Source organism: Dermacentor andersoni, chromosome 4, assembly GCF_023375885.2.
Source record: "Dermacentor andersoni chromosome 4, qqDerAnde1_hic_scaffold, whole genome shotgun sequence".
Lineage (NCBI taxonomy): Eukaryota > Metazoa > Arthropoda > Arachnida > Ixodida > Ixodidae > Dermacentor > Dermacentor andersoni.
The window spans coordinates 180,483,826-180,496,277 of NC_092817.1; the positions used below are offsets into that span (position 1 = coordinate 180,483,826).

Below are 12,452 nucleotides of genomic sequence, written 5' to 3' on the forward strand. Positions count from 1 at the left end.
AGATCGTCTATATACTGCCTTAGCTGGCGCCTTGCATGTCTCCTCGTTAGTATAGCGAGACGGCGTTTCGAACGGTCGCTTTTCTCATGTTCTCCGCTTCAAAGGATTTATCGGCCCCTGGCCGAGGTGCTGCTCAGGCTTCAGCCAGCAGCAATGACTACCGTGTTGTGTTACCCCGTCTTCCTACCGGTAAGCTGGTTGTGGACTCCCTTTTCCTGCATGCTGACTTAAGTGGTCGACCGTACAGAGCCCAAGACTTCAGAGAAGCCCTTCGGAACGTTATTGACCTGAAGGAAATAAGTTCCATCGGACAATTTCAGATGTCGCATGTGTGGATGGTGACGTGCAATTTAGGGATGACAAAATCAAAGCTAGTCCTATGCGGGGAATTATCCATAAAAGGTAGACGCAGCGTCGTCATTGATCCTGAGCCCACGGAAGTTAAAATGAAGCTTTTGTGGCTTCCTGAGCGTTTGGAAGATGACTACATTCGAGATGCGCTCCAGGCTTACGGGAAAGTCAAGTCTATATCAGCAGAAAGCTGGAGAGTATCGGAGATGGAACAAATGCGAACGCTAAATCGGGACGTGGTGTTGACTCTTGCCGATGGAGTGAGCGTGGGAGACGTTCCACATCTACTACCTGTTTGTGGAGTGCAGAGTCTCGTATTAATTCCAGGTCGGCCCCCACTTTGTCTGCGCTGTAACAAGGTGAGGCACATTCGTCGAAACTGCAGAACCCCACGTTGTGAAACCTGCCCGCGCTTTGGCCACACAGCTGAAGAATGTGTCGTAACATACGCCGATAAGTTACGACACAGAACAAAGCCTCCGGATGAAAGCTTGCAAGAACACATAATGGACGTTACGGAGGTTCTTGACGCGACGGGAGACGCGCCCTCTTCTGCGGAGACCCGCTGTGCCAGTAAGGCCCCTCTGCCTGTTAAAGACAGTCACAATGGCATCGCAGATGACCAACCGAAGCAACAACCCAAAGGAGCACCCGCTACCACGGAGCCAGCTGCTGCCCAGCAAGCGAATGAGGGAGCCGGAGATGACTCATCTGATGCACCCAAGCATCTCGACACGTGCGCTGAGCCGGCAGAGGACAGACGAAGTAACGCGGATACTTCAGTTCCGAAGCGCCGTGCGACTAACAGATTGGAATCAAGCACAGACAGCGAGACGACCAGTACCACAAGAAAAGCACGTTGCCGCAAAACATCGAAACACTCAGGAAAGTGCCGACGATCACGGTCCAGAAGGCCAGGTGGGGTTTCGGAGGGAGCCTCACCGTTGGCCTCTAGGACCGATCACATAGATCATTAGGTCCAAATAGTTGGTAGTCACCATGGCCCTGTCCCAGCAACTTCTATTCGCAACCTTGAACGTACGAGGCCTTAGGTCTTTGCAGAAACAGGCGCCGCTTCGCCGGCTTTTGTCTAGGAGGCGCCTCGACTTCGTCGCCGTGCAGGAGACGAAGATTGAGAGTGACGACGAGACAGAAAGGGCTTTGCGACCTTTTCTGTCTGAGTATAATGTTTGCATTTCCCACGCTCTTGGTTTATCCGCGGGCTGTTTCCTGTTTCTGAAAAAGAGCCTACTTTATTCAGCATTTAGTTATCATGTCGACACTGAAGGTCGATAAATATGTTGTGATTTTGTGTTGCAGGGTGTGCCATGGCGCATAGTCAACGTCTATGCATTTAATGACGCTGCAAAACAAACTCTTTTATTTGAAACTGTGTCTAGTCTATTGGACTGTGATCGCTGCATTGTTTTAATGGGAGATTTCAATTGTGTATGTGATCCGAACGATCGAAGCGGCATTAACACTCAGCGGGGCAGGAGTGGTGAAGTTTTGTCTAAGATAATAGAAAATTCAGGGCTCGTTGATGTAGGAGTGTCGGGACAGGGAGCTCGCTCTTATACAAGAATTCAAGGTCATTCCTACGCCCGCCTTGATCGGATTTATGTTTCTTCATCATTCCTCTCTCGAGGACTATCCTGCATTACTATCCCCGTTTCATTCTCTGATCATTGTATGGTTATCGCAAACATTGGTGAAAAATCTGTAACTAATTTCCGACCACAGTGGGCACTCTGGAAGCTTAACTCTGAGCTCCTAAATGATCAGGAATTTATTAATCGCGTGCGCATGGCTATAACCAATTCTCTTTCTAGTGACTTGCCATTATTTGCTGCTTGGGAACTCTTTAAACAAAAGGTTCGTACAGTGGCTATAGAAATTGGATCGGTGAAATCATTCTATAAAAAGAATGAAGAAAAAACGCTTCTTAAGAGCCTATGTAGCCTTTATGAGAATGAATGCGAAATGCCAGGCACTTACATTGTCGACATAGAAAACATTAAATGTGAGTTACAAAAGTATGACGCACTACGTTACAGAGGTGCGCGAATTCGATCTCGGAACAGGCGTGCTCTGCAATCTGAGCAACCAACACGCCAAGCTTTACTTGACGAGCGACGTCACGGTATTTCCAAAGTAATTCCGCAAACATACTCCGAAGGTAGTCTTCTAACAAATACTAATGACATAATTTCTCAGTTCGAAACTTTCTACACTATGTTGTTTAGTGCACCTCCGGACGATCACGATGCAAAAGTTTTAGAGAGTTTTGTATCTCTTGTCAAAACATTACAGGATGATAACTGTGCAGTCATCAGTGGTAGCCTTATGATTCAAGAAATATAGCTAGCTATTGATCAGCTGCCTTTGTCGAAAACACCCGGCCCCGATGGACTATCAAGTGAATTTTACAAAGCTTTCAAATCAATTATCAGCCCCATATTATTGGATATTTTTATTACAAGTTTAGACGTTGATGCCCTTCCGCAGTCTTTTTGCAAAACCCACACAGTTTTAATTCCCAAAAGTTCAGATAAAGAGAAACTGCGTTCCGTTGAAGGCTATCGACCAATCACATCGTCAAACGTGGATTACAAAATTTTTGCGAAAGTTCTATCCAATAGATTGCAATTTACGATGTCAATTCTAATTGGTTCCCATCAGACGTGTGGAATCAGGGGCCGATCAATTCAAACCAACATACATATCGCCCGTACCCTTCTTCAATACTGTTATGGTTCCACTGAGCAGCTTGCAATGCTCCAGGTAGACCTTGCTAAAGCTTTTGATTGTGTCAATCACTCCTATTTATTTTCCCTTCTGGAGCATGTCAATGTTGGCTCTATTGTGCTTAAAGGCGTTAGGCTTTGCTACACCTGTTGTACTACTCGTTTAGTTATTAATGGCCAACTGTCCGAACCCATTTCTATTTGCTCATCAGTAAAACAAGGATGCCCGATGTCCCCACTACTATTCGCCCTTTACCTGGAACCGCTATGCTTAAGCGTAATTCAGTCGAGTCACATCCATGGCTTCAATATACTGGGTAATGAAGTTAAAGTCTTAGCTTATGCAGATGATCTAGCGTTCTTCTGCACGGATAAGTCCAGTGTTGACAAAGTAGTATCGAAAATAGAAGAATTTGGCAGCGTATCAGGAGCGCGAATGAACTCCTCAAAAAGTTTAGGCTTATGGTTTGGCTCATGGTGCCATACACCAGAACAGTTTGCAGGCGTTAAGTGGACTGACGTCCCGCCAAAGTATCTTGGCGTGCCGCTAGACGCATATAAATTAAGCGCACACTATAGGAAAGAACGGGTTTCGGTACTACAAAGTTACGCCCAGACATTCGTTCCACAACGACTTTCTATTTTTGAGAAAGCCGAAGCCTGCAATAAGTTCTTGGCAACAAAAATTTTCTATGTATTGCAAGTTATCCATTGTGCTAGGCTATACATCCAACGCTTTCACCGTATCTTTCCAACCTTCGTATGGTCTTCAACTTTTGAGCCCATGAGGCGAGACAATATTTTCAGACCCGTTAGTGAAGGTGGGCTGGGCTGAGTACATCTTTATGTGCGGCAAATAGTGTCTCGTTTCTTCTTTTTTCGCGATACTTCCCATCCTGTAATTCGTTCATACATGCAAGTCACACTTGTTAATGCGTTACCTGATTTAGTTGTTTCTTCAAGTTTTTCTTCGCGCTTATGCTTGTGGGGGTTCATGCAAGAAGTTTACTTGGCGGTTCGTTTCCTGACAGTTCGGTTTTCCACTGAATACTTGTATTCTGTGTCGCGCAAAACGTTGTACGAAGACTTAATATCCATGCTATTTCCGCCTCCATTTTACCGGTCAATATACATTAAATTGCCAGGCCACGATGTGCTAAAGCGAGTTCGCAAAATTTATTTATCCCCTTGCTGCAAAACATTCTTTTATAAAGTTCATAGTGAAACCATACCGGTTAAAACATGGCTACAAAAAAATGGTATCTTTCTTTCTTCTGTTAACTGTCGCCTTTGTGATGTACCAGAGACAATTGAACATTGTTTTATTAGCTGCACTGACGCCATCCTATTCTGGGATGTCCTCCAACGGACTTCAAAGAAAGACTTTGAAATTAACGCTCATACTGTGCGATACCTGCTGCCAACCTCTGATAATAGTGCACCTTTCGATATGTTTTTTGTCATGGGAATACACAGTTTTTGGAAAACGCGAATGATGGACAGAAACACCGAAACGGTTGTACCTACAAGGGCAAATTTCATCCAAATGACACTACACCTAAAGCAGGTTTATGATGGACTCGGTGTACAACCGGACTGGTACCCTATTTTGGTAAGGTGCTTATCCTTGCCACCCTTCTAAAGTGACAAGAACGTTTCTACTCACAGTATGAACGCTGCCTTTTCTGTGTGTGACTTTTATTGTGCCCTCCATTCTCTGACTATGCAGAACTGGTGAACGTCTGGTTGAATGCAACTATAATAAATACCATGAAAGAGAGAAAAAAAAAAATCCTCGTTAGTATAGTGGCCAGTATCCCCCCGCCTGTCACGCGGGAGACCGGGGTTCGATTCCCCGAAGGGGAGTGTTTCTTTTTTCCTTTTTATTTGTAGGCGCACGCAGCGCCGCACTCGACGCTCCAGCCGAGTAGCTGTCTCTATTTTTTTCCACTTGTGGGTAAGATTGCGTGAACGCTTTTGAAGATTTTTTTTTTCAAATCGTCTATTTACTGCTTTAGCTGGCACCTCGCATGTCTCCTCGCACAAGCCGGTGCAATTAGTTTCACAAGGTGAAAAATGGTGGGCTAGGGCTCTCACACCTGTTTTTCAAGCAGCTGGTGAGCAGATTCTTCTTTGTGCGGGACCAAACTGATGTGTTTTTGAGAACTGTGATCCAAGCACGATTGCAGGAATATCTATCTGGATTTGTCGTGTCATCTGTTTCTTTGGGAGCTGGACCACTCAGTCCTTATTTGCGTGAAGTGGTTACTTCTGTACGCCTGCTCAAGGCAAGGTTTTCATATGAATACTTGTGTGATGTCACGAAAAAGCGTTTGTATTCTGATATTCTCGATGTATTTATACCATTACCGGTTTACCGAGCTGCCTACAGGCTAGGTCCTGAGCGCGATGTGATAAAGCGCGTTAAAAAATTGCCAGTGAGACCCTCTGCTAAAATGTTCTTTCTTCGAATACATACCGACACTCTCCCTGTAAAGCAATGGTTACAAAGAAAAGGTCTTTTGGTACCTTGGTCGGTAAACTGCTTAATCTGTAATAAGCCGGAAACAATTGAGCATATTTTTATTGACTGCCATGACGCCGTATTTCTATTGGACGTCCTACAAAGAAGACTCAAAAAAGAATTGCCGATAAGCCCTTTTGGAATCCGGTTTCTTCCACGTGCAGAAGCAGGGGAAGTACCGAGTGATATGCTAATGCTGCTTTGCATGCATAGCGTATGGAAGACGAGAATGGACATCAGGCATGGTCATATACAGGCTCACTCAGCAAGACACTATTTTGCTGAGAGCATTATATACACCCGCGACTTGTTCAGAGCACTATGAGAACCCCCGGAATCGCTTCCTGTACTAGACCAATTGGCTTCTGTGAAGCCCTCTTAAACACCTTACACTGGCCGAGCTGTGGCTGGTTTTTTTAGAATATGTACATGTCGTGTATTGGATCTTTTTATTTGCGATTGTCAACAGGCAATAAAGAGAAGAAAAAAAATCCTCGTTAGTACAGTGGCCAGTCTCCCCGCCTGTCACGCGGGAGACCGGGCTTCGATTCCCCGACGGGGAGTAATGTTTTTACTTCTTTTTTTTTTTTAGACACACGTAGCTGCGCCCGCGACAATTATCTGCAGCATCTGTGTGTATCTTTCGCGCGCATGCGAACGAAGTTGTCCGAAAACTTTTGCACTTTTATTCCCATCGTGTATATAGTGCTTTAACTGATGCCTGCCATGTCTCCTCGTTAGTATAATTCCACTTCCGGCCACCGCAGTGAACGGACGCGGAATGCCTTGCTCCGTAGGGGCGGTTACAGCGGCCCTCGGCCGTGGCACCAGGTGTACGGATAAGCCTTACCCGGATTATCAAGTTGTTTTGCCTCATCTGCCTTCAGGTACATCAGTTTTGTACACAGTATTTTTGCATGCCGACGTTAAAACCAGGCCGTATCGGGTCGAGCACTTTCGAGATGCGCTCGCGCGTCTTGCACTGCTGCCGGAAGTGGTGGCCCTTGGCCCTTTCCAAATGAATCATGTATGGGCGGTGACCTTCCGTGATGAAGCTTCGAAGAAAAAGATGCTTGCGGCAGAAACATTCAACGTGAAAGACCAGCCCTGCGTAGTTTATGACCCCTGCAACCAAGGCATCAGACTGAAGCTTTGTTGGCTGTTACATTTCGTGCACGACGACGAAGTTCGAGCAGCGTTAACCCCTTACGGAAAGGTTACAGATATCACCAGAGAAAAGTGGCGAGTACCGGGATGTAATGATAAAGGGTCCACCACCCGTTTGGTGACACTCTAGCCAAAGCCTGGAATTACAGTTGAAGACTTGCCTCATTAGGTGCGCGTCGCGGAAAACTTAGCGCTCGTGCATGTACCAGGAAGTCCCCCGTTATGCCTCCGGTGCAATGGAACTGGACATATCAGGCGCGAGTGTCGCATACCACGCTGTGCATTCTGCCGACGATTCGGCCACGAAGAACAAGACTGCGTGCGATCCTATGCAGCGGTAACAAGCCCAGTTAAAGGCGACGAGATGGCTGAACACATAATGGACCATGCTGATGCCGATGCAGCATCCCGAGCAACGACCGAAGAACCGGCGGCAGACAGCACACCCTCTGAGGCGTCTTCACTTCAGAAAAACTCCACTGGGCCCGGCGGCAGCCAATCTGGCGAGGCAAAGAGCGTGCTGGTTGGGAAGCCGACTAACGACCAAAACGTCAATGAGAGAAAGGACGTGATTTTAGTAAGCGCATCAGTGACGACCGCGAAAGACGAGACCGAAGGCATTGAGGATGTTGAAATGACAGCAGCCGCTAAAGCAGCTGCAAAGAGGCCTCGTGAGGCCACCGACGAATCTCAAGGTTCACTCGAAGCATCGAGCAGCAGCGAGCCGACGCCGAAGACCGCTATAAGGAGGCGAATGGGCCTCAAACCGAAGTCGAAGATACCGCCTGATAGGCGGACGGCTTCAACATCGTCCCCGCTTTAGCGGGGCGCGAAGTGTGTTCAGCAGCCTGTCCTCAGTATAAGACGTTACCTAGCGGACAAGTAGAATGTGACCTGTGCTGGTTTTTGCTATCACTGCCTGTCCAGATGTGAGTATCATTCCGGCTGTTTGCTAATCCGAAAATGGCTGTTAATCTGACAGTTCCCCCTTGTGTAGCGACCCTGAATGCGAGGGGTTTGGCAGCCCGCAGGAGGCAGTGCCAGTTAAGCCGTCTCTTGTAAGAAAATGACATTGACATAATGGCAGTGCAGGAAGCCAAAGTAGAAAGTGATGAGCAAACGGACAGAATGGTCGAACCTTTCAGGGATAGGTATAATGTATGTGTTTCTCATGCTAAAGGAACTTCAGCGGGTTGCATGATACTTGTTCGAAAATGCACCGATATTGTAGCGCATTCTGTAAAGTCCAGTGATGATGGCAGGCTACTATTCATCGACTTTGGCTTTTGTGGCCTCTTTTGGCGTTTAATATGTGTGTATGCTCCGAATAACATTAACGAACGTGTAGAATACATAGAAAACCTGAGAACATGCATGACGTACGAAAGAAACATAATTTTGGCCGCAAGACAGAGCCAACAGATTGACTTACCACGATAGAAGTGCGACACTGTTAAACGCGCTTTTAAACAAACTTGAACTAGATGACGTTGGTTGCATTTTTGACGGCGATGAGCACGTACAGTATACGCACTACCAAGGTGTAAGTCATGCTAGACTAGATCGCATATATGTTCCGGCAGTTGTGATACCACACATTACTAAATACAAAGTAAAGAACGTCACATTTAGTGATCACTGCTTGGTAATAGCGACACTAGGAACCGAGACAAAAGTGTCCAAGTTCAGTTGGAACTTGTGGAAATTAAACGATACACTGTTGGATGATGAAATTTTTGTTAAAAAAGTAAAGGAAAAGATAGGCGAAATGTGTTCGGTTGAATCTTCCAATTTCACAGCGCTTTGGGAGCAATTTAAGAATGAAGTAAAGAATGCGGTGATTGAACGAGCTTGCGTGCGGCGCAGCATTGAAAAACAGCAAGAGAAAGAACTTAGGAGCACGTTAGATTATATGATTGCGGTTGGGAGTGCTAACCCTGGACACTTTAGCAAGGAACTACGTGACCTTAAAAGTAAGCTCGAAGTGATAGATGAAAAGAAATATCGTGGAGGAGATCGTCAGAGCTCGGGCTGAAAGACTATGGCTAGGGGAAACGCCTACTAAACGGGCACTCGGTGAAGAAAAAAGGCAAGCAGTAAAAAAAGATCTAAAAGAAATAAGATATAAAAACGAAGTGACACGTGACAAGGAATCGATAGAGAAAGCGTTTGTTTAATGCTATCAAAAACTGCTAAGCCCAAAAATAAAAGATACAGAAGCCTTTCGAAACGAATTTCTGTCGCTCATGCCTAGGCTAGGCGATGAAGTAAGACAAACGCTTGAACTGCCAATTAGTGTGCATGAAGTAAAACAGGCCATTGATGAACTAAGCACCGGCAAAGCACCTGGGCCTGATGGACTAGGGGCTGCCATTTACAAATGCTTCAAGGAAGAACTGGCACGAGCGTTACATCGCGTGGTAAATGAGTGCTACGATCAAAAAAGAGCACCTTTATCGTTTAGGAAATGCCACGTAGTACTTACTCCAAAATCGGATGATCCCAGGAAATTGTTGGCTGTTGAGGCTTATCGACCTATAAGTCTCACGAATGTAGACTGCAAAATATTTACGAAGGTGCTAGCCAAGAGATTGCAGAGCGTTATCACACACCTCGTATTACCTCACCAGACATGTGGCATCAAAGGCAGGACAATTTACACAAACATACACACCGCTAGAGCTATCCTAGAAAGCTGTGACATGACTCACGACAACATGGGTATGATACAACTGGATCTTCAGAAAGCATTTGATAGAGTTAATCATGACATATTACAGTTATTATTAGAACATTGTAATGTAGGTAGTGTTATCACTGAGTGCATCAAGATGGTGTATGAAGGGTGTGCAGTAAACCTTATAATCAACAATACCTTAAGTGAAAACATTCCAGTACTGTCAGGTATAAAACAAGGGTGTGCGCGTTCGTCTCTTCTTTTTGCACTTTATTTGGAACCCTTATGTTTAACAATTCGCATAAATACAAGGGTGCATGGTTATTCCTTTTATGCTACTGAAGTAAAGATACTGGCATGTACGGATGACATAGCCATATTCTGCCAAGACAAGGACAGCATTAAAGAAGCTGTTAAGGAAGCTACATCATTCTGCAGTGCTACCGGAAGTGCCATTAGCTGGGATAAATCTCTGGGCATTTGGCATGGAAATTGGGGGCAAACGCCGGAGGCGTATGCAAACATGAGATGGACAAGTATTCCTGCTAGATACTTGGGGGTTCCTCTCCAGCATTATGGAAATACTGCAGAATACTGGGCAGGAGAGACAGAAAGGCTGAAGGGTCAGTCTGAAAAATGGGGAGGGCATAACTTTTCTATGTTTTCCCGCGCCGCAGTCTGTAATGTGTTTTTTGTTGCAAAAGTGTTTTATGTACTCCAAGTGTTCAGTATGAGCAGAACTTGTGTCCAAAAATTACACAGAGTGTTTGCCACCTATATATGGAATTCTACCTGGGAACGCACCAGTCGGTCAAACTTGTTCCTTTCGGTGCGACACGGAGGGCTTGGTCTGTGTCATTTATTTTTGAAACAAATAGTTTCAAGGTTTTTCTTTCTGAGAGACCAAAGCGATGTTTTCTTGCGTACTGTTATACGCATGAGGCTGTGTAATCATATCCCGGATTATATTGTGTCATCAAATGCAGATACGCGTGGAACACTGAGCAATTTTTGGCGCGAAATAGTGTCTGCATATCAAGAACTGAAGCCACGGTTTTCCTTAGAATATTTGAGCGCAGCGGCACGTAAACGATTGTACAAAGATCTAATTGATGTTTTTTTACCAATAACGTTGTACCGCTCCATCTATCAACTAGGACCAGAACGAGACGTATTAAAACGAGTTCGAAAAATGCCAGTAAGAGCGTCATTAAAATCATTCTTTTTCCAACTGCACACGAGTATGCTCTCTGTAAAACCGTGGCTTCAAAGCAAAGGTATCTTTGTTTCATGGGGATTACACTGCCTGATATGTCGAAAGGAGGAAACGATAGAACACATCTTTTTGGACTGTCACGATGCTGTTTTCCTGTAGGACATCCTTAAACAGACACTTCAGAAAGATTTGCCAGTAACACCCTTTGGTATCCGATTCTTGCCATGCGAAGATCCTGATGAAATGCCATGCGACATGTTCATGTTACTGTGTTTACATAGTGTGTGGAAAACGAGGATAGCGGTCAGAGATGCGGATGTCAACGCAAGATCGGCCATGCAAAACCTCAGTGAGAACTGTGTGTACATACGAGATGTTCTCAAAATCCAGAGGAACCCACCGGATTGGATACCTGTGCTTGATAAGCTGGCTTCTCTGAAGCCATTTTAGCTTCACACTCCCGCCATGAAAAGACTTACGCGTCTTTTATTGTACTTGTAAAATTGTATTTATGAGTTCTGTGTTTGGAAGTGCCAAAGCTGTATTAAAGAAAAAAAAAAGAATGGCTACCCGTTCTGAATGACCTCATGTCATTATAATCATCCCCACGTTAAACAAAGCGTGTTTGACGTTTTAAACATTTTTCAGTGTCATTTTTTGCTGTCAATGCGTTTTATTCTGTTGTTCTTTGCACGTGATGTACCAATCAGCGAATTAAAAGAAAAAAAAATCCTCGTTAGTATAGTGGCCAGTATACCCGCCTGTCACGCGGGAGACCGGGGTTCGATTCTCCGACGGGGAGCGTGTCTTTTTTCCTTCTTGTTTGTAGGCGCACGCGGCGCCGCACTCGACACTGCACCCTAGTAGCTGTCTCTATTTTTTTCCACTTGTGGGTAAGATTGCGTGAATGTTTTTGCATATCTTTTTTTTTTTTTCAAATCGTGTATATACTGCTTTAGCTGGCACCTCGCGTGTCTTCTCGTTAGTATAGTGGCCAGTATCCCCGCCTGTCACGCGGGAGACCGGGGTTCGATTCCCCGACGGGGAGTGTTTCTTTTTTCCTTGTTTGTAGGCGCACGCGGCGCCGCACTCGACACTGCACCCTCGTAGCTGTCTCTATGTTTTTCCACTTGTGGGTAAGATTGCGTGAACGCTTTTGCATATCTTTTTTTTTTTTTCTTGAAATCGTGTATATACTGCTTTAGCTGGCACCTCGCATGTCTCGTCGTTAGTATAGTGGCCTCAAGGAGGAGTTCTCAGTATAGTGCCTCAAGGAGGAGTTCTCAGCCCGACTCTTTTCAATGTTGCCCTTATTGGCCTTGCGGAAATAATTCCTGATACAGTACGCATCAGTACATACGCAGACGACATATGCATATGGGCATCCGCAGTCACACGACCGCAAATTCGTGCCAGATTGCAGCGAGCTGTTTCTTTAACATCTCAGTACCTGCAGTGCCAAGGACTGCAACTGGCCCCAGACAAGTGCGCTGCGATAGCGTTCACACGGAAGCTTATGTGTTGGTATCCAATTATGATCAATGGAAATGCCATCCCATATGTCACCCACCACAAGTACCTCGGCGTTGTCATTGACCGCGGTGTTTCATGGTCGAAACATGTGGCAATGTTAAAGAAAAAAATAACTGGGCTTGCTCAAGTTTTTCGCATTCTGGCCGGTATGAAGTGGGGTCCATCTGAGCGTTCGCAATCCGGCTGTACCAGGCTCTCTACGTCGGATACATTCGGTATAGCCTGCCAGTTTTATCA

At 45.4% G+C, this 12,452-nt stretch overlaps 2 non-coding genes across 2 annotated transcripts; both read left to right on the top strand.

The window, feature by feature from the left end:
- Window positions 1-11,412: 11,412 nt before the first annotated feature.
- Window positions 11,413-11,484, top strand: TRNAD-GUC (transfer RNA aspartic acid (anticodon GUC)). Its single transcript has one exon. It is a non-coding gene; the product is annotated as a tRNA-Asp (tRNA).
- Window positions 11,485-11,658: 174 nt separating this feature from the next.
- TRNAD-GUC (transfer RNA aspartic acid (anticodon GUC)) lies at window positions 11,659-11,730 on the top strand. The gene has a single exon. It is a non-coding gene; the product is annotated as a tRNA-Asp (tRNA).
- Window positions 11,731-12,452: the final 722 nt, after the last annotated feature.